The following is a 23020-nucleotide window of genomic DNA, read 5'->3' as shown; positions in this document are numbered from 1 at the left end:
CATTAAAAAGGAAGTAAAAAGAATAATCCAAAACAATCCGAAATTAGTCAGAGATTCAGCAGATATCAACAAATCTATAGTAATCACTGGTATAGAAGAGGAAGAAATAAGAAACAAGATCTCGAGAGACAAAAAGGAGATGGCAAATGTAATGAGCATATTGAAGAAAGTATCGGGGGAAATCTGTAGTAAAGACACAGAGGAACACGAAAAATTAGGGAAATCTGAGAGAAACAAGCCCAGGCCCCTTAAAGCTAAACTTCCGGAACGTAAACACTGTGGAGGAGATACTAAAAAATGCAAAGAAACTTATGGAAAAAGAAAGTTCAAAAGTGAGTGGATAAAACGATGCCTAACACAAGAGGAACTGGAATTACTGAAAGAGAAGAGGGAGGAAGCAAAAACAAACAATGAGGGAAGATCAGAGGAGGAGAAGAAAACATTTTTTTTACAAAATAATTAGATTGCAGGTGCGAAAGTGGTACATAAACAGGATGGAATAAAAAGGAGGAAGGTAGTAGAACCAAGTCATGACAAGTATATAAATGATTAAGTTGATGTACTCAAATGTGGATGGAATGGTATCTAAATTATTAGAGATGAATGATTACATTAGAGATAAGGAACCACATGCTATATGCCTAACAAAAACAAAAACAACACCAAGGATATCAAATAACATCCTGAACATAGAGGAATACAATATATGAAGAGATAGGAACTTAAAAAAAGGAGGAGGAATTATAATATTAACAAAGAAGAAATAAATGTCAAAGAAATAGAACTAGATATACCCTCACAAATAGAACTGATTGCAGTAGAGATCAATACATCTGAAGGGAAAGTAATTGTAGCCAATTTGTACATGCCACCCAGATCAAACACATGGGAAAGAGACGAATATGAGGATCTGGCAGAGAGTACAGTTCAGAGTTTAAGAGCATTACTACACAGAATGGAAGAGAAATCGGAAAGAATTATACTAATTAGAGATTTTAATACAAATATAAATTGGAATACAATAGATATAATTAGCCAAGAAAGCTGTCGGGACCAAAAGCTCCTGGATCTCGTGCAGGTGTTTTTCCTAGCGCAACATGTAAGGGAAAGCACCAGAAAAAGAGGACTCGATGTACCTTCAATGCTAGATCTTGCATTTACTAGGCAAGAAAATGATATTGACAATTTAATATAGCACCCTCCATTTGGCAAAAGCGACCATGCAGTACTAAATTGCAACTTCAGGATTGCATATGACATAGTTAACAGCAATGAAAGTTACAAAAAGAGCCTAATCTATAAAAAGGGAAACTATCATGACCTAAAGAAGTACTTCTTAGAAATTGATTGGGAAAAGGAGCTTAGAGGACAAGATTTAAGTGGTATATATATAAAAAATCTGTGAACGTTATGAAATAGGAGTACAGAAATACATTCCACGGTACAAAGAAGCAGAAAAGAAAATAAAGAAATGGTTCAATACAGAATGTAAAAAATCAAAAGAAAAAAGAGATTTTTTGTGGAATAGATACAGAAGACACAATAGTGAAAGGGCATATAACAACTATAAACAGGCAAGAAACGATTATACAAGAATAAGGAGGGAAGCCCAAAAACAGTTTGAGGAGGATATCATAAATAAAAATTGTGGCCAACTGAAGCTATTTTACAGCTACACCAGAAGCAAAACCAAAGTAAAAGATAAAATACAATCCATGACGCATGAAGGAATCACCTATACACAAGAGAAGGATGTTTGCGAAGCACTAAATAAGAATTTCCAATCAGTTTTTACAGATGAAATAAAAAATGAGAGGGATTATGTGGAACATGCGTGCCCAGACATACCACGAGATCTACAACTGTCAGATAAAAGAAATACAGGAGGAGTTAAGAAAAATTAGACAAAGGAAAAGCAAATGGTCCTGATGAAATTTCATGTTGGGTGCTACATGAATGTGCAAAGGAGTTAAGTAAACAATTATCTTTAACTTTTAAGAAATCCTTGAGACAAGGTAAACTACCTGATATTTGGAAGAAAGCAAACATTGTTCCCTTATTCAAGAAAGGGAATAGACAAAATCCATCCACTCAACTACCGACCAGTATCACTAACCAGTGTTGTAAGCAAGGTATTAGTAAAGCTTATAAGAAAAGCTTAGGTAAATCATCTAGAAGAACACAACATGATAACAGAAAGACAGTGTGGTTTCAGAAGAGGAATATCATGTTACTAATCTGTTGAGCTACTATGACAGAGTAACAGACACATTACCCAAAAGAGAAGGATGGGTGGACAGTATCTATTTAGATTTCAAGAAAGCATTTGACAGTACCGCACCGAAGACTTTTATGGAAATTGTACCATCAAGGAGGAATCGGAGGCAAACTGTATTGTTGGATGCAAGATTTTCTCAGAAAAAGAGAAATGAGAACAATACTAAGGGGAAATTACTCATCATGGAGAGAAGTGACTAGCGGATTTCCACAGGGCTCAGTGCTGGCACAAATCATGTTTTTAGTGTATATAAATGATATAGATAGTAGCACTGGAAATGAAAGCTATTTAAATATGTTTGCTGATGATGCAAAATAACAAAGGAGAATTACTAATGCAGACTCTTGTAAAGAGCAATAAGAAGAATTAAATAAACTTAATGCATGTTGCAATACATGGCAAATGGATTTCAATGTGGACAAGTGTCGTGTAATCAAGTTTGGTAAAAGTGGAAAAAGACTTGATTGGGATTATAAGTTAAGAAATAAAACTCTACACACATCAGAAAGAGAGATGGATCTAGGTGTGATTATCAATTACAGACTATCTCCGGCTCACCACATCATTGAGAAGGTACGGAACATGTATACACTGCTTGCAAATATGAGAACAACGTTCACATACATAAATGAAGACATGCTAGGAAAGATAATAATATCATTCATCAGACCAGTCCTGGAGTATGCATCAGTAGTCTGGATTCCTCATCTCAAAAAACACATAGACAAGATTGAAAAAGTACAAAGGGCCCGTACAAGATGGGTACCAAGCTTAATTGATCTAAACTACGAAGAAAAACTAGAAAAACTGAATCTACCAACACTACAGGAGAGAAGGAAAGGAGGTGACATGATTATGCTATATAAATGCATATCAGGGAAGGAGAAAATAGACACAAATGATTACATAACCTATGGGGATTATTCAGCAAGAGGACACTGCAAAAAACTACATAAGAAAAGAGGTGATAAAGACGTAAGGAAATTTAGTTTCCCAAATAGAGCAGTTGATCAGTGGAATGCACTACCGAATGAAATAGTGTGTGCCAAAACAATTCACAAATTTAAGGATATGTACGATAACAGTGGTTTAAGACATGGGACAGTACGAGCTTGACTCATTCCTGTAAAGATACAATTAGGTATGAAACACACACACACACACACACACACACACACACACACACACACACACACACACACACACACACACACACCAGTCCTGGAGTAATTGTAATTATAACTGAAATGTAATTTATTTTCCATAATTGGAATTGTAATTAATTATTTTCCTGTGCCAGTAATTGTGATTGTTTTTACCCGTCCCCGTCCCGGAGGGGCTTAGGGACGGGTATTGTTTTCAGTCGGTTTTTCTGCTTGTTTGTTTGTTTGTCTGTCTGTCTGTCTGTATATATATATATATATATATATATATATATATATATATATATATATATATATATATATATATATATATATATATATATATATGTATGTTAACAACTTTATGCGAAAACTATGGTGCGAGTTTGATTAAAATTACAGGGATTATGGGCTATGATTTTCTGATCACCTGATTATACTTTGGGCCAAATTGGGCCAAGGTCCAGGCTGTAGGCCCCCCAAAATGTAAAAAAATTAATAATAATTAAAAAAAATAGTTTTTTCGCTGTGACTCATTTCTAATTCGGCCCATCGACAGCAAGAGATCCTTTTAGGACTCTGCAGGAGGACAGGGTTACACATGCTGGAAGGGACATCAGTGAGGGGTCAGACTAAGTGTTCCCAGGTCCATTGCCTTGTCGATTGCCCATGGTTGGGTCAAGACTATGGGAGTAAATCATGAATAAAAAAATCGTGAGTGGAGTCCTACGGAAGGTGGGGCTTGACAGACAGAGTCCCGGCAGACTCCTGCAACCCTGTTCAGTAGATGGCGATCGTGAATCCTCATGCTACTGCCACAGCTTGGGAAGAGGCAAGTCACATGGTGGTAAGGACTGCGCACTCTCACCATCACACCAAATCCATTTATTGTACAAGCCCACTGCCATACTCACTTCCCATCTCCTCTTTCACCAAAGCAGAAGACCTATGGTGACAGAGTAGGGTGACAGTGACAGGTCATGGATGTGGATGGAAGTTGCAAGCTTGAGTCCTGCACATAGGCAGCATTGGCCCAGTGGTCACTGGCATGATGGTACAGAAGCAGGTCATGCCTTCATCAGCATCCAGTGCGACTAAGCAGAGGGAAATGGATGCCCAACTGCTTACCCTTGATGGGGAGGCATCACCTAGGTAGAAAAACTTCCCTCAAGGCATCCCACAATGCGTCCGAAAAACCAAAGAACATTCTGACTCTTGCTACCTGTAATACTGTATATGAACCTTGCTTGATACTGACCACAACACAATACCATGTCGTAGAGCTGCCCTTATTGCCCATGAACTGAAAAAATATAAAATTGACATTGCTGCCTTGTCTGAGACTCACCTTTCAGAAAAGGGCAACCTTATTGAAGCAGAAGAAGGGTATACCTATTTCTGGAGGGGATACCCAGCTAATGTAAGAAAAAACTATGGTATTGGCTTTGCAGTCCGAAACTACCTTCTACAGAATATCCAAGTAACACTTGTGGGTATATCAGAGAGGCTGATGTCCCGGTGCATACCACTCTATAAAGGCCAATATGCAACACTCACCAGTGCCTATGCCCCAGTGCTTGATTATGAGGACCCTCTCAAAGATTTCTTTTTATGACTCTTTGGATGTTACCATTCGTCCAATACCACCTAATGACAAACTGATCCTGCTTGGAGATTTTAATGCCAGAGTAGGAAAAGATGATCATCTCTGGCAAGGGATTATTGCAGTGGTTCCCAAAACCATGGTGGCAACCCAAATAAGGGTCACAACGATGCTTGTGAGGGCCATGGGATGGTTTGAAAAAAATAATAAAAATAAGAAAATTAAAAATATTAAAAATACAAAAAAGTGCAAATGTATTTACATTAAAATTTTGGAAAATAATGCACCACTGAGACTCTGGAACAGGGAAACAGTTGTGAATAATAAAGCATCGATAAATATATGAAAACTCCTGACATATTCAAGTCTTTTCGCATCCAGTACTTGTAGCCGAGGAGAATGGAGCCTGATGCAATCACAGTATCGTTTCTTACTCACTTCTGGCGTAGCTGTGTTAGATGACTGACGTGCTGTGATGCACAGTTACCATAACATAAGTTTTATTTGTCTCTAACTTTTATTTACTGTGATTGCCAGGCTAATTCATGAGGAGAATAGCGGTTTAATAGTCTCATAGAGGATTAAGTTTGGGAATATTCATTCAGGGAAGGAAACTTGAGAAAGATAATCTTTATTGTTGTGACTGGTGGTATGGCATATTGCAAGATGCAAAAAGCCTCATATCATTTTAGAGGAGCTGGTAAAACAAACAGCAGTAGCTATGCTGAAAGCTACTTGTGGAGCAGATGTTGTTAAGATGGTTGAAATGGTGCCACTTTCTAAAAACAGCATCAAACATCGAATTGATCTCATGTCATTAGATAGTTTGGTTAAACTAGTTGTGACGAGAAAAAAGGCAGGAAAATTTTCATTTCAGATAGCTGAATCTGTGGGCATTGCTGGCGAACCTCAACTAATGGTTTTTGTGTGGTAGAGAGGAGGTGATAGAATTCTGGAGGAATTTCTGTTCTGTAGTGCCCTGTCAACAACGACCACTGAAGGAGACATCACTGTTATGGGGGACAATTTTTTCAAGAAACACAACTTAGACTGGTTAAACTTTGGTTGTGGGTACTGATGGAACTCCATCTATGATGGGAAGTCATGTAGGGTTTGTCACTCGAATTAAAACACAAAACCCCGATATCGTAATAATTCACCGTTTCTTACAATGGGAAAACTTGGCCTCTCAATGTCTCCAGCCGGAACTCCATGTGGTTCTGAATGATGTTATCCAAATTGAGAAATTTATCAAGCCAAGAGCTTTGAACTCACGCTTTTTTCATAACTTGTGTGAAGAGATGGGATCACGTCACCAGAACTTAATTTTTCACTCTGATATGCGCTGGCTTTCTCAAGGGCGCATTCTTTGATTGGTTATCGAGCTGAAATAGTAGTTTTTCTCCAGGAAAATAAGCATAAACTGGCCGACTGCTTCAAAGATGCTGTTTGGGTGGCAATGCTAACTTATTTAGGCGACATCTTCAGGCACCTGAATGAACTGAACTCAGATATGAAAGACTGAAATCAAACTACTGTGGACATTAGTGAAAAATTGTCCCATTCAAGAAGAAACTTCCACTTTGGAGGGAAAAAAATATTCAGGCAAAAAAAGGCTGCTTTTACAGAACTGAGTGCAGTGCTGGGAGATTCGTTAGAAATAGCCCTTGCTGACAAAGTATTTTTTAAAGATAATTTGAAGAAGCTTCAGGAGGAAATGGACAGATATTTCCCAGAAAATGTCGACCTTTGACAACATAGCTGGGCCAAGAATGTGTTCAGTGTGAACGTCAGTGAAGTTCGAGAAGATATCCCCGGTTTTCAAGAATGACTTATAGATCTTCAGTAAAATAAGGAGCAGAGGCAACGTTTTGAAAGTCTCTTGTACTCTTCTGGGCTCAACTCATGGGTAAGCCTTTGCGTACTCGTGAGGATGAAAAGGCTCTCCTCCCCTTTTTCCAACCATATACCTCTGTGAACAATGATTTTCATTTCTTGTGACGATCAAGACTAAAGCAAGGAACCGTCTGGATCCTCAGCATGATTAGTGCTGTGCTCTGTTTATCAACATAAAGCCGAATCTGGAAGAACTCGCCAAACTTTGCAATGAAGTCTGTTTGAAGAAAGAAATGATCAAATTCCTATCATTTGTGTGATAATGTAAAAGCATCATCACGGTAAGCACAGTGTTTGTTTACTAAATTTATCAGCAGAGAATCAGTTGTCAGAAGGCTTACTCATGAAGCAGCATAACAGACGCAAGTCAAAAATTAGTTTTTCTGTTTGCTTTTCTATGCTTGCCAAACTCCGCAACAAATTACATTTTTTTATGCGAGGAAGAAGGAACTAAAGGCCAAGCCCGCAAAACAGTTCCCTCTAAGAAAAAACAAAAACAATACAAAAGAGAGCCAATTCAAGATCCGTTCACTTCGAGATGCCTGGACACACCGCTCTTGAAAGACTGGAGATTATAGGAAGTAGGAAATACAGACAGAGGGAGACAGTTTCAGAGTTGACCTGTCGCATAAACGAAGGACTGGGAGTAACGGTTAACTCTTGCATTAGAGAGTTGGGCAGAAAAAGGATGAAAGTTTGTTGCAAGACGGGTGCTACGCACCCATTGTAATGATGGAGGGATGCAAGCAGACAGTTCAGAGGAGCAGTGACTATTAAAGTAGCGATGGAAGAGATAAAGAGGCAACAGTTCGGCGAAGAGACAGAGGTTGAAGGGAGCCAGTAAGAGGAGGAGAGTTAATGAGACGAAAAGCCCTTGATTCCAACCTGTTGAGAAGAACTGTATGTGGGGAGCCTCCCCACACTTTTTTTTTTTTTATGCGAGGAAGAAGGAACCAAAGGCCATGAGCCCGCAGTAACAGTTCCCTCCAAGAGAAAAACAAAATACAATAGAGAACCAAATTCAATATCCGATCATTTTGAGATGCCTGGACACACTGCGTTTGAAAGACTGGAGATCATAGGCAGCAGGAAATACAGACAGAGGGAGACAGTTCCAGAGCTGACCTGTTGCATAAATGAAAGACTGGGAGTAGCGGTTAACTCTTGCATTAGAGAGTTGGACAGAAAAGGGATGAGAGTTTGCTGCCAGACGGGTGCTACGCGCCCGTCGTAGAGGTGGAGGAATGCAAGCAGACAGTTCAGAGGAGCAGTGACCATTAAAGTAGTGATAGAAAAGAGATAAAGATGCAACAGTGCGGCGAAGAGACAGAGGTTGAAGGGAGTCAGTAAGAGGAGGAGATTTAATGAGACGAAAAGCCTTTGACTCCACCCTATTGAGAAGAGCTGTATGTGGGGAGCCTCCCCACACATGAGAGTTGTACTCCACACAGGGGCGGATAAAACCCCTGTATAGAGTAAACAATTGTGCAGGGGTAAAGAAAGAGTGGAGTCGGCTTAGCACACCCAATCTCTTGGAAGCAGATTTTACAAGAGATGTAATATGATCTTTCCAAGATAAGTCCCGAGTAAATGAAACCCCAAGCATGTTCAAGATGATGCAGGATTAAGCTGAATATTATTAAACATTAGTGGGTATACCTGTGGAAGATTTTGTTGGGTTGATAGGTGTAAGAACTGAATCTTAGATGCATTAAAAACAACCATATTATTTTTACCCCAGTGAGAGATACGAGCCAAGTCAGACATTAGGTGTGCCATAGCCTCATCCCTTGTTTGTTGAAGTAACTGTTGAGATGGGCGTTGCGGGAACTGAATGGAAAGGTGAAGGGTGGAGTCATCAGCGTATGAGTGGATAGGGTTAGATGTACAGCTTAGAAGATCATTGATGAATAAAAGGAAGAGAGTTGGTGATAGGACAGAGCCCTGAGGAACACCACTGTTGATAGATCTAGGAGAAGAACGATGGCCGTCTACAACAGCGGCTATAGAAAGACCAGAAAGGAAGCTAGCGATGAAGGCACAGATAGAAGGATAGAAACCGTAGGAAGGCAGTTCGGAAATTAAAGATTTATGCCAGACTCGATCGAAAGCCTTTGAGATGTCAAGTGCAATGGCAAAGCTTTCGCCAAAGTCCCGAAAGGAGGATGACCAGGAGTCTGAAAGGTAGGTGAGAAGATCGCCAGTGGAGCGTCCCTGACGGAACCCGTACTGACGATCGGAAAGAAGGTTGTGATAGGAAAGATGCCTTAAAATTTTTCTATTGAGAATTGACTCGAAAACTTTTGAAATACAGGACGTTAAAGCAATTGGATGATAGTTGGAGGGGTGGAAGTGGTCACTCTTCTTTGGGACTGGCTGAATGAGAGCAAACTTCCAGCAAGAAGGAAAGGTACAAGTTGACAGACAAAGGCGAAAGAGTTTGCCTAGGCAGGGTGTAAGCACAGAAGCACAGTTCTTGAGAACAACAGGAGGGACCCCATCATACCCATATGCCTTGTTAGTACTGAGGCCAGTGATGGCAGAAAATACATCAGGTGAAGAAATTTTAATGTCAGCCAAGAGGAAGTCAGAGGGGGGAAGTGATGGAGGAACAGCACCGGAATCATCTAAGGTGGAATTGGAGGAGAAAGTCTGTGCGAAGAGATCTGCTTTATCAGTAGAAGAAATAGCTACAGAACCATCAGAGTAGAAAAGAGGAGGGAAGGATGATGAGGTAAAGTTGTTAGAAAGATTTTTGGCAAGGTGCCAGAAGGAGCGGGAAGAATTCGAGTTGGAGAGTTAAGAGCATTTAGTATGGATGAAATTATTTTTAGTAGAGCGAAGAACAGACTTAGCACGATTCCGGGCAGAAACGTAAAGATGATGTGATTCAGGGGTGGGTTGGCTCCGGTACCTTTTGTAGGCGAATAAAACCCGTGTATAAAGTCAACAACTGTGCAGGGGTAAAGAAGGCACGGAGTCGGCTTAGCACACACGAAATTTCCTTTCATTTTCTTCGATCAGCATAAGAAATGTCGAAATTTATATATTATTAGAGTAAAATTCAGTAAAACTTATTCAATAAATTTCACTGAATTTTGCTCTAAACTGTCCATTGTATGTCATCCAATAAATGTTATTGGATAAAACTAAGTGAAACACTGAAATTATGTTTCTGCCCTGAGGGTCGCCAGGCCAAAAAAAATTCTTTGTTCAGGGTTGCTGCCGAAAAAGTTCGGGAAACTGCATTATAGGCTGTTTTGGTGTTGGTAACTTGAACAGCAGTAGCCTTAGACTGCTTTCCTTATGCCCAGAAGACAGTCTGGTCATCACCAACGCCATCTTTCAACTAAAGAATAAACAACCTCGATCTAGACATTGGCACCTAATTGACTATGTCATTGTAAGGCAGCAAGATCGAAGAGAAGTTCTTGTAACTCGAGCTACGAAAGGTATTGAGTGCTCCACAGACCATAACCTTATAGTCATCAAACTGCAGTTAGTCATATGTCCACAAATGCGCCACAGACCACCCATCAAGAAACTAAATTCTCGTAGATGAAAGGATGTGGCAATGTGTAACACTTATCGCAGGACTATTACAGAGAAACTCTCTCATTGCCTACCACTTGATCCAAACATCAATGCAACAAACATAGATGCAGAGTAGTTAAATATTAAGACACTGCTCCAAAGCACTGAAGAAGAAACACTAGGCTTCTCCACTCGCTGCCATGAAGACTGGTTTGATGAAAGTGCTGAGGGCATATATGACCTTCTTGCAATGAAAAATATAGGACATGGCAACTGTTTGGCTTATCCTAGCTCCTTAACTCTAAAAACTGAATTCCAGAATCTCATAGATGTAACCCAGAGAAAACTGTGTGACACGGAAAACAAATGGTGGACTGAGCAAGCAAAATAGCTACAAAGACTGGCTGATATTAACAACCATCATGGGTTCTACAAGTCCATTAAAACCATCTATGGGCCAACCAAACACCACATAAACCCTGCTTGATCAGCCGAAGGAGAGCTCCTGAATGACAGCATGCAATCCTAGAAAGATGGATACAACACTTCAACACTTTGCTGAATTGAAGTAGCCCGGTGGTGCATAATATCCTTGATAACATCCCGAATACCCATCAAGCAGCAGATCTTGATGTCCCACCTACACTTGCAGAAACGTTCAGCCATCTGATCTCTAAAAAATAACAAAAGCCATGGCCCTGATGGCGTACCATCTGAACTGATCAAAGGGGTGGCCAGTTACTTTACTAACCCCTCCTTAATCTGATGCTGACTGTCTGGAACCAAGAAAAATTCCACCTGAATGGCTTACCTCTGATGCTGTAACTGTGCACAAAAAGAAAGGAACCGCTCAAATTGTGACAACAGCAGAGACATCTCTCTCTTTGTGAATGCTAGAAAAGTACAAGGCAAGATAATGTTATGCAGACCGAAAAAAAAAAAAATGACTGAGCCAGCACTTCCTGAAACACAATGTGGATTTCGGAAGGAACGAAGTACCTGTGATATGATCTTTGTTAAAAAATGCCACGAGTAGAACCGTGCCTTGTATAGTGCTTTTATCGATCTTGCAACAGCATTTTGATACTGTCAACAGAGGACTTTTATGGAATGCTCTTTTAAAATTTGGAGTTCCGAGTCTGCATGACAACATGAATGCTAGTGTGTCCTTAGGTTGGAACAAATCCGAACCCTTCAGCGTGGATGTTAGCGTAAAGCAAGGTTGTATCTGAGCTCCTGTCAATTTCAACATCTATCTCACTGCAGTTACACCTTTAAGACGCCAGCAAATGAGCCCTGATTATGGAATAAAAATCCAGTTCCGTGTAGACAGTAAATTATTTAATCTCAGACGTCTTCAAGCACAGTCAAAGACTGAAATAGCTTATTTACTAGAGCTGCAAAATGTTGATGACTGTGCTGTCCTTGCACATACCCCAGTCTCTCACCACCATTTCCAGCATATACCATGCAGTGGGTCTCCCAATAAAATTTCAATAAATCATAAATAATATATCAGAGAAACAATGCAGCAGAGCATCTTGCATTTCAGATAAAGGGTGAAAATGTAACACAGGTGGAGACTTTTACTTACATTGGAAGTGTAATCACAGATAAACATAACGTTGATGAAGAAGTCTTACACGAATCACACCTCAGCCTCTTTTAGGTGTCTCGTTCCAGAGTCTTTGAAAACTCCAACCTCAGAATCGTGCCACAGGTATCAGTTTATACAGTTGTATACCTCTCCACCCTCTATACGGTGCTGAATCCTGAACTATTTACCAGTGTCACATCAAACAGATTGAGTCCTTTCACATCCAATGCTTACAGCACATCCTAGGATTCACATGGCAGGATAAAGTCCTGCACTCACAAATTCTTCACTGGGCAAAGTCAACCAGCATAGAAACAATGCTGGCTAAAAAACAGCTCAGATGGATCAGACATGTGTTCTGCATGCCTTAGCATTGCCTTCCCCACCAGGTTCTGTACGGCCAAGTCTCAGCAGCACGTCACAATGCAGGGGAACAGAGGAAGAAATATAAAGATCATATAAGGACATCCCTGAAGTAATGCAACATCATTTCAAATGATCTTGAAACCAATGCTTATGGCCATAAACAATGACAAGCCCTCTGCAGTGAAAGAACCAGTCATCTAGAAGTTTGGAACCTGGCCAGAGAAGAGCGTAGATAATGGAGGCACAACCAAAACAGAGTTCTCCCGGCAAACCTGGACTTGACATGCCAACTGTGTGGCAAAATTTGCAGATCTTGATTTGGTTTGCAGTCACACACACTGGCACCATAGAGTGAAACACACACCATCTTGGTGACTATAGTAGCCGTCATCTTCTGAAGTAGAAGGATAGCTTTAATTATATATATATATATATATATATATATATATATATATATATATATATATATATATATATATATACATACATACAGACTGTACAGTAGTACCTCATTTATCTAGACACTCAGTATCTGGACGCTCAGTATCTGGACGTGTTCATTATCCGGATGCTGGACCTCGGCTCTATTAAGCCATTATCTGAATTTAATTTTTTTTTTTTATGCGAGGAAGAAGGAACCAAAGGCCATGAGCCCGCAGTAACAGTTCCCTCCAAGAGAAAAACAAAATACAATAGAGAGCCAAATTCAAGATCCGACCATTTTGAGATGCCTGGACACACTGCGTTTGAAAGACTGGAGATCATAGGCAGCAGGAAATACAGACAGAGGGAGACAGTTCCAGAGTTGACCTGTTGCATAAATGAAAGACTGGGAGTAACGGTTAACTCTTGCATTAGAGAGTTGGAGAGAAAAGGGATGAGAGTTTGCTGCCAGACGGGTGCTACGCGCCCGTCCTAGAGGTGGAGGAATGCAAGCAGACAGTTCAGAGGAGCAGTGACCATTAAAGTAGCGACAGAAAAGAGATAAAGATGCAACAGTGCGGCGAAGAGACAGAGGTTGAAGGGAGTCAGTAAGAGGAGGAGAGTTAATGAGATGAAAAGCCTTTGACTCCACCCTATTGAGAAGAGCTGTATGTGGGGAGCCTCCCCACACATGAGAGTTGTACTCCACACAGGGGCGGATAAAACCCCTGTATAGAGTCAACAATTGTGCAGGGGTAAAGAAAGAGCGGAGTCGGCTTAGCACACTCAATCTCTTGGAAGCAGATTTTACAAGAGATGTAATATGATCTTTCCAAGATAAGTCCCGAGTAAATGAAACCCCAAGCATGTTCAAGGATGATGCAGGATTAAGCTGAATATTATTAAACATTAGTGGGTATACCTGTGGAAGATTTTGTCGGGTTGATAGGTGTAAGAACTGAGTCTTAGATGCATTAAAAACAACCATATTATTTTTACCCCAGTCAGAGATACGAGCCAAGTCAGACATTAGGTGTGCCATAGCCTCATCCCATGTTTGTTGAAGTAACTGTTGAGATGGGCATTGCAGGAACCGAATGGAAAGGTGAAGGGTGGAGTCATCAGCGTATGAGTGGATAGGGTTAGATGTACAGCTTAGAAGATCATTGATGAATAAAAGGAAGAGAGTTGGTGATAGGACAGAGCCCTGAGGAACACCACTGTTGATAGATCTAGGAGAAGAACGATGGCCGTCTACAACAGCGGCTATAGAACGACCAGAAAGGAAGCTAGCGATGAAGGCACAGATAGAAGGATAGAAACCGTAGGAGGGCAGTTTGGAAATTAAAGATTTATGCCAGACTTGATCGAAAGCCTTTGAGATGTCAAGTGCAATGGCAAAGCTTTCGCCAAAGTCCCGAAAGGAGGATGACCAGGAGTCTGAAAGGTAGGTGAGAAGATCGCCAGTGGAGCGTCCCTGACGGAACCCGTACTGACGATCAGAAAGAAGGTTGTGATAGGAAAGATGCCTTAAAATTTTTCTATTGAGAATTGACTCGAAAACTTTTGAAATACAGGACGTTAAAGCAATTGGACGATAGTTGGAGGGTTGGGAGTGGTCACCCTTCTTTGGGACTGGCTGAATGAGAGCAAACTTCCAGCAAGAAGGAAAGGTACAAGTTGACAGACAAAGGCGAAAGAGTTTGCCTAGGCAGGGTGTAAGCACAGAAGCACAGTTCTTGAGAACAACAGGAGGGACCCCATCATGCCCATATGTCTTGTTAGTACTGAGGCCAGTGATGGCAGAAAATACATCAGGTGAAGAATTTTAATGTCAGCCAAGAGGAAGTCAGAGGGGGGAAGTGATGGAGGAACAGCACCGGAATTGTCTAAGGTGGAATTGGAGGAGAAAGTCTGTGCGAAGAGATCTTCTTTATCAGTAGAAGAAATAGCTACAGAACCATCAGAGTAGAAAAGAGGAGGGAAGGATGATGAGGTAAAGTTGTTAGAAAGGTTTTTGGCAAGGTGCCAGAAGGAGCGGGAAGAATTCGAGTTGGAGAGTTGAGAGCATTTAGTATGGATGAAATTATTTTTAGCAGAGTGAAGAACAGACTTAGCACGATTCCGGGCAGAAACGTAAAGATGATGTGATTCAGGGGTGGGTTGGCTCCGGTACCTTTTGTAGGCCCTCTCCTTGTTGTGGACAGCATTAGAACAAACGTGATTAAACCAAGACTTTCTTGTTTTAGTCACAGGATATGAGAAAGGAATGTATGGTTCCATGTCCGAGAGAATAACCTCCGTAATCCGCAAGGCACACTCAGATGGCTCACGGCCATGGAAGCAATAATCATTCCAGGGAAAATCAAAGAAGTACTGCCTGAGGGCCTCCCAGCCCACGGCTCCAAAATGCCACAGACGACGTTTCCCTGGAGGGTCCACAGGCCGTACCGGAGTGATAGGACAGGTTAAGGTGATAAAGTTGTGATCGGAGGAGCCCAACGGAGAGAAAAGATTAACAGAGTAAGCAGAAGGATTAGTTGTGAGGAAGAGGTCAAGCATGTTGGAGCTCTCTCCAAGGCGGTCAGGGATACGGGTAGGGTGCTGTACAAGGTGTTCTAGGTCATTAAGGATAGAAAAGATGTAGGCTTGTTCACCAGGTGGATCAGTGAAAGGAGAGGAGAGCCAAAGGTGGTGGAGAACATTGAAATCTCCTAGAATGGAGATTTCAGAGAAAGGAGAAATGGACAGAATGTGTTCCATTGTAGAAGTAAGATAGTCGAAGAATTTTTGATAGTCAGTAGAATTAGGGGATAAGTAAACAGCACAGATATATTTAGTCAGAGAATGACAGGAAAGCCGAAGCCAGAGTGTAGAGAATTCAGCAGAATCGAGTTCAGGAATGCGAGAGCAAGATAAGTCGTTGCGTATATATACACAATAGCCACCTTTGGCTTTGAAATGAGTATAGAGAAAGTAGGAGGATACAGAAAAGGGTTTGCTGTCAGTTGCCTCAGACAGCTGAGTCTCAGTTAGAAAAAGAAGGTGAGGTTTAGAGGAGGAAAGGTGGTGCTCAACAGAGCGAAAGTTAGGGGAAAGGCCGCGAATGTTGCAGAAATGAAGAAGAAGTGAGTCAGACAGTGGTTCCAGGCACCTCGAGTCGTCACCGGGAGAGGGACGGATGGTGGGGGCATTTATGGTCCCCCCCCTGGGGATTCCGAGGCTTGGTGATGAGACGCCATAATAATTTTTTAATTTTAGAAAAGGAAGTGTAGTGTGTACTGTGCATGTAGTTTGGTGTAGATAGAGAAATTTGTACTGGAGAGCATGCTGGCTTACTCTCTGTGTAACTGAGACACTGAAAAAGTTCAGCAAAGGGGGATGGTCAGGAACTAGTCCTGAGGGCTGATGAAACGAGAGCTCCAGCACTCCCTGTCATCAGCTTTCCATCCACCTCGGGAGTACTGCCCTGCTCGACTGGTGCTACTATTTACCTGCTATTATCTGGACGTAAAATCCCCGAGAACTTTGGCCGACATGTTGAAACATTCGGTATTGTGGCTGCTGAGCTCAAGCCATGAGTGGGAAGTAGTTTGTAACTCACAATCAGAGCTAAAATGTCTGTCCACCCCTGTGCTGAATGGTCATAGTTGCCCGCTCGTCCTGTCACTCCCAGCGAACCTACAACTCCCAAGTAATACGACTGTAACCCGCAAACAGTGTCAAAATGTCCGTATGCATCCCCACCGAATGTCCAATATCGCGCAGCCACTGGGCTAAGTCTTTCCCAGCCACCATGCCTCATTTATTCGGAGATAATAGAGCCAAAGGTATGTCAGGGTAGTGGCAATATCCGGATAATGAACACTATTCCCCTACAATGCACGGACCTTACCTATACCCACCTCCAACCTATACCTAACCTATTTGTACACTACCTATGCTTAATTTGGCAGTGTTTTCCTGTCATTCAGGCATATTTAGACATCAAAACACACAAAAGAATATCCAAAGTAATGTCAAACACCAAGAAAACCATGCAGAAAAACCACTGCAAACCAAAAAACACCCTCTCTATACCCTACTTTATGTACAGCACCCCTCCTTATTTTGGCAGTGTTTTCCGGTCTTTCTGCCATATTTTGACATCAAAACATACATAGGATTATCCAAAATAATATTAATCACCAAGAAAACCATACGAAAAAAAAAAAAAACTACCTATACACCACTGTATGTACAGTACCCCTGCTAATTTCTGCACTGTTTTCACATCAATCTGCCATACTTAGACATCAAAACACATATAAGGATATCCAGAGTAGTGCTTGCTAAATACCAAGAAAATCATGAAATAAAACAAACAAACAAATATAAAACACACCCAACCTATATACCATTGTATGTACAGTACCACTCCTAATTTTGCCACTGTTTTCAGTTCAATCTGCCATATTTATTGTAGACATCAAAACACAAATAGGAATATTCAGAGTAATGCTAGACACCAAGAAAACCATAAAAAAAACACTGAAAACCAAAAAACGCCCGACCTACACACGACTGTATGTACAGTACGCATTCTATTTTGGCACTGTTTTCAGGTCAGTCTGCCATATTTAGACATCATAACACACATAGGAATATCAATAGTAATGTTAAAAACCAAGAAAACCATTACAAAAAAAACATACACACACACACTGAGAAAAAAACACTCAACGTATACACTACAGTGTGTACAATACCCCTCCTGATTGTGGCAGCGTTTTCTGGTCACTTTGCCATATTGAGGCATCAAAACACACATAGGATTATCCAATTTAGCGATAAACACAAGAAAACCATTTAAAAAAAGCATTGAAAACCAAAAACCACCCTAGCTATACTGTACATTATTTTATGTACAGTGCGCCTCCTAATTTTGGCACTGTTTTCCAGTCATTCTGCCATACTGAGACATCAAAACACACATACTGTAGAATGATTCATTTTAATGCTAAACATCAAGAAAACAATGCATAACCAACAAAAATCTACCAAAAACCTGACGACTGTTTGTAAATCTGTTGTCCGTGACGATTGATTGCTCTCGGATCTTAAAAAAAAAAAAAAAAAAAAAAAAAAAAAAAGCCAAATAGGCCACCGGAAATTTGTTATATTGGTATAAATGGTATACCATCATCTTCACTGATGTTTATACACGCTCTCTAGTGCTTTCTACTTTCCTATTCTCCCATACGAACTCAACACTGTCTCATCCTTCCCTCTGCTGATCGTCTTATAAGTATGAGCACATTCGAATATCCATTCACTCGCAGCTGCACATACATACGCACACATTCACGTAAACAGTGACCTCACTGTGTGAAAAATTTTGGATTGAGTATTGTTCCACGGACTGCCAGTTAAAAATATTTTACATCAATCTAGTTCCATTCATATGCAAATTTCATTAAAACCCCTTGTCATGATTTTCTCAAACTGGCAGCATTTCTGAGCGTGCCAATGCATAGTGTCAATCTCGGGCAATAATCCAAATAATTATACCTGGTCTGGCATTACCAGCCGGGCCCTAATTCATAGCCCTCCCTTGAGGTGGTATATATACAGGCTTTACATTCCTTATCATTGATCCAAGTATGTTCCCTATTCGACCTCCCACCTTTCATTTCTGCTCTATATCACCACCCTGTTCCCAGTCCCCTACCCTCTTTCACCGTGACGTGTAGGTAAAAAGAGGCATACTATACCCGCATGCCTGACGATGAGGAAAGAAAGAGAGCTGTATAGTTTAAGTGATGAATATTTATTATGCTACAATAAATATGTAGCGGAATATAACGTGTTACTTAAACCATCAGGGCATTATTTTCGACTTAATTCTTTACGTGCTATGTCCAGAATGTTCTTCACTGTATTGTCCCTGTAAGGCAGGAGTGAAAATCCAGGTATACTCGTAGCTATTACGCATGCGTCTGCCAGTCAGATTTCAACCCAGTCGGAGCAAGGTGAAAGCTCCAGATAGTCTTTAAGATGCTACTTGCGCATTTCTCTAGTCATCGATTTCATTAACAACCCTATCAGTTTCATCATTATTATCTATAATTCCAACCTACAACTATAGGGTGATGTAGCAGAAATAGGCATTCTTAATGCAATAATCTCTTTATATGACAGATTCCACTGTTGGAACTTCGTAGCCACCATTTATATATATGAAACTCTTTAATATTGTAATACATGAGTCTTGAGTTTTGGTTAAAGTTATTTTGGTAATTGAAGGGCAGGAGGAGTTAGAAATGAACACAGGGAGTTGATCTTGATTTATTATCTTCAGAGAAAGACAAAGTTGAGCGGCGTATGTATTATATAGGGACTTAATATACTAACAAAGTCTAGTAAGACCCCTCTTCTTATTTGCTCTCTCCACTACCTGCCGGTTCTATGGCCAGTCCCTTTCTGAGCTCTGATTCCTACATTCTATTTTGGCAGGGGCCGTGTCACGTGTGCTATATTTTTGTTGAAATGTTCTAGAAGCCTGTGTGTGTGTATGTGTGTGTATGGTCACGATGCGCTGGTTGTGGGCTATTGTGCTGGTGAGAGGCATTGTGGAGAGGAGCTAACGTCATTTCCTTTTGGCCCCTAGGTTTGACATTGACCTAACCTCTAGACCAGGGGTTCTTAACCTGGGGTCCGTAAAGGTCAGAATAATTGAGAACAATTTAGCGATATTGGGTGATGCCGTTTGGCATCATTAGCTGCCTCCTGCTAAAAAAAAAAAAATAATAATAATAATAATAAAAAAAAAAAAATCGAAGTCTTGAATAATTCTTGTGTTCACTGACACAAGCTACCCTCGTCAGACAAAGCGAACTATGGGTGCTCTAATTCCGTTTGCCACTACATGCCTTTGTGAGTCAGGGTTTTCAGCGATTGTTTCCATCAAAACGAAAAGTCAAAATCAACTGGATGTCAACAATGACATGCGTGTTGCCTTATTAAAGACCACTCCACAATTTCATTTTATTTAGGCCAAACAACAACCCTTTCATTTGAAATGAACTTTTGAGCAGAATTAACGTTCTGTTTTGTTTAATTTGCACAGGTTGGATGCTTATTTTTTCATCGAATGGCCATTAGTTTTTGCATGAAAATGAGTGAGAAACATAATTTTTTGTAAAGACTGTTTTATACTTTGTGTATGTCATACACTACGTGAGGTAGTTTTCAATAAAATAAAGTATATTCTTTGCATGCAAAATGCTGTGGTTATGTGCTTATGTGCATTTTTGTAGGGAGGGGGTTCATAGCTTTCACCAGATTCTGGAAGGGGCCCGTGACTTAAAAAAGGTTAAGAACCACTGCTCTAGACTATATATGTATGTTACTAGCTATTATGTATTAAGATATTTTAGAGTCGTGACACCATGAATAGCATGTTCTTGTTAGGTGAAGAGTGTATAAAATTATGAAGGCTTTATTCATGATCATATATTTTGTGTAACCAGTTATTTCATAAAATTCATAGGGAATTCGTGAAGTGAGTTTAAATTAGGATGGGTTAATTAAGGTTAGGTAAATTTAGGCTGCAGTTAGGTTAGGCTGGGATACTCTAGGTTAACTTTAGGTTAGGTTAGGCTAGGTTAGTTAGGTTAGGTTAGGTTAATCTAGATGAAATCTTAACATAACATAGCATTATCTAAATTAACCTAGTTGAAAAACAAAATGTATTAATTGTAGTGAAAGGCTGCAGTAACATTAACCCCTTAAACGCGCCCGTGAACAGTCGCCATTCCCCGAGTGGCGGGGTTGTATCGCGGTCTGAGTACCTGTAGGAAAATATTAGCCAAAAATAAGAGATTAACTCTAGAACATTATACTTGGTATGGCAGATAGTACTTACATTCAGCTTTCTCCAGAGACAGGTGTTGAGCCTTCGTGGGCTACCCAAGGACTTGTGGAGACTTGCAAAGTTGGGTAACCAAATCTTCACTTTCACACCTCCAGCAACCCGGTTTCCCCTCTACCACAGCCTCATTCTGTCACAGTAAACTTTATACTACAACGTAAAGGTAGTTTGGAACCCATATTTGTACAATAAGCACTGAAAATAAGGCTAAAATCAACGGAGCGTACGGCCGACATGCAGCACGGCGGCGGTCTTCCCGTCACTCAACAAACATTTCCATTTTCACAGCTAAAAACATGTATACTACATTATTTTCAATCATATTACTTCCCAAAAGATCACCACAGCTCGCTTTTTATTCTGCCTTACGCCCGTCACTTTATTCTCGTTCCTGTCGGCCGCTTGCACTGACTCAGAAGAGCTAGAACTCGCCATAATGTCACTTTGAAAGCCTGCGGTAAACTGACACTAAACAGGGGCAAACCGTGCGAAAAAAAGCTAGGGTTACAACTGGGGAAACAAGCGTTTTCTATTAGCATAAACTGCTTGTGAGAGGAGAGCACAGATTTACAGTTCTGAGCACTCAGAGCGCTGCCATGTATCACAGCCAGGCTGGCCGGGCCGTGGTGGGGGGGGGGGGACGGGGGAAAAACGCGATACTTGGCAACAACGGAGGTCAGTAGTACAAAGGTAAAGTATGCTAATTGTAGCTAAAGGGTGGTGGTACTGACAGACAATACCAGCTAGAGCCTGCTTGCCCGCGGTTATTCAAAATTTACTAGAATCGCAAATGCGACGCTCTGCCGTTATGTCCTTTTCGCCGAGCATTGCAATCGCGATGCTCCGCGTTTAAAGGGTTAACACTGTGCCTTCGATGCCTGAAGCTGTGTCATGTAGTCACTCCGATAATCGTTCATGTGACCAGAAGTAAACACAGGTCTGGCTATCTAACTACAGTAGAAAATTTGGGAGATGACAGGTTCCCCCAAATAGCCAGTTTTTATAACGTAACGTATTGTAATGATTATGTAAAATCATATACAAGTCCTCATTGTTAACAACATCCCGTTCAAGATTCTACTATATGTTCAGATCCGACATGAAGGTCACTGTACCGGATGGGAGGGTGTTTGGGGATGTTGCTCCGCAAAGATGATATACAAGCAAGGAACATATTAAACCTTATGCACATTATTTTCATTTCTGTTCAGTTTGCCTCAACAAAAGCTCATGGATTTAACAAAAATTATGGTGATAAATTATTATCCACAGCACAAAGATTGACATAAGTAGACCCCTACCTCACTTGGCAAGCAACTCAGGCCACCTGGTCTGTGATCATACTTAGTCATTATTAACAGATAATATACATATCAACATTTGAATCCATTATCACTCAGTATTATTTATAAGCCGAAATAAAAAACACGTTTAAAGCCATGCGGATAACAATACAATCTTCATCAACCCGAGACGTCCCGTTGACGTATGGGTATGTTGCAACATTTTGCATTTGCCAGTCCCGACGACTTACTGGTACGTCGTGCAATTGCAAGGTTCCTAATTTGCACAATTTTCAATTTTTGCATGTGATTTGTCGTACGTATACACGGGACACCTTCATCTATTCCTCTACAAGTTGCCAAGCAGGGACAATGCCTTACACCGCATAACCTCCCCCCCCTGCATGCCACTGTCTCGGCAATTCACCTGTTACCAGTGACCTGGCCAATAAAGACATTCAGGGCCAGAGTGATTCCCCAATCGATGACAATGTGGAGGACAAAGTTTACATAGCGTTAGAGGAAGAAACAGTCAGAAATGATGATCAGGTAATGTGGCAAAACAAGGTCAGGTATGGTGATGAGTTAGTGAGTGAAACAATGCGTACCTTTATTACTGTTTGAAAACCAATATACTCTCGTTCTACATATAAATTCGTACCAAGTAAATAAATAAATACTGTTTATGAGTGGTTTGAAATAGTTACCCTCCCATAGAACTCGTTTTCTTTGGTCCAGCCTGTTAGAAAACCCAGTCAGGTAAGGAGGTACAGCTACCTGGATCGAGTATTTTAAACCTCAGATGAGCGATTTCTCTATGAAATTTCGATGTTTCTCACCAAAAGCGGAGGTTTAAGCCAAAAAAATTTTTTTCGAAAATACCTCGGGATTAGGGGGTGTTGGAGGTGCGAAATAGCTCTGGACGTGACGGGTTAAATACTGAAGGGGAATGAAATTAGAAAGGATTTGGGTGACTGAAACATGTT

General features: G+C 40.7%; 1 protein-coding gene across 1 annotated transcript in view; it reads left to right on the top strand.

Annotated features, from left to right (window-relative positions):
• Positions 1 to 23020, top strand: part of LOC145414572 (beta-alanyl-bioamine nonribosomal peptide synthetase ebony-like) — a 178681-nt gene that overhangs the window by 59799 nt on the left and 95862 nt on the right. The window lies entirely within an intron of this gene.

The sequence above is a fragment of the Coenobita brevimanus genome, chromosome 100 (assembly GCF_032717465.1).
Source record: "Coenobita brevimanus isolate Jiangsu-jjx chromosome 100, ASM3271746v2, whole genome shotgun sequence".
NCBI lineage: Eukaryota > Metazoa > Arthropoda > Malacostraca > Decapoda > Coenobitidae > Coenobita > Coenobita brevimanus.
This window is presented reverse-complemented; position numbering and strand designations above follow the sequence as displayed.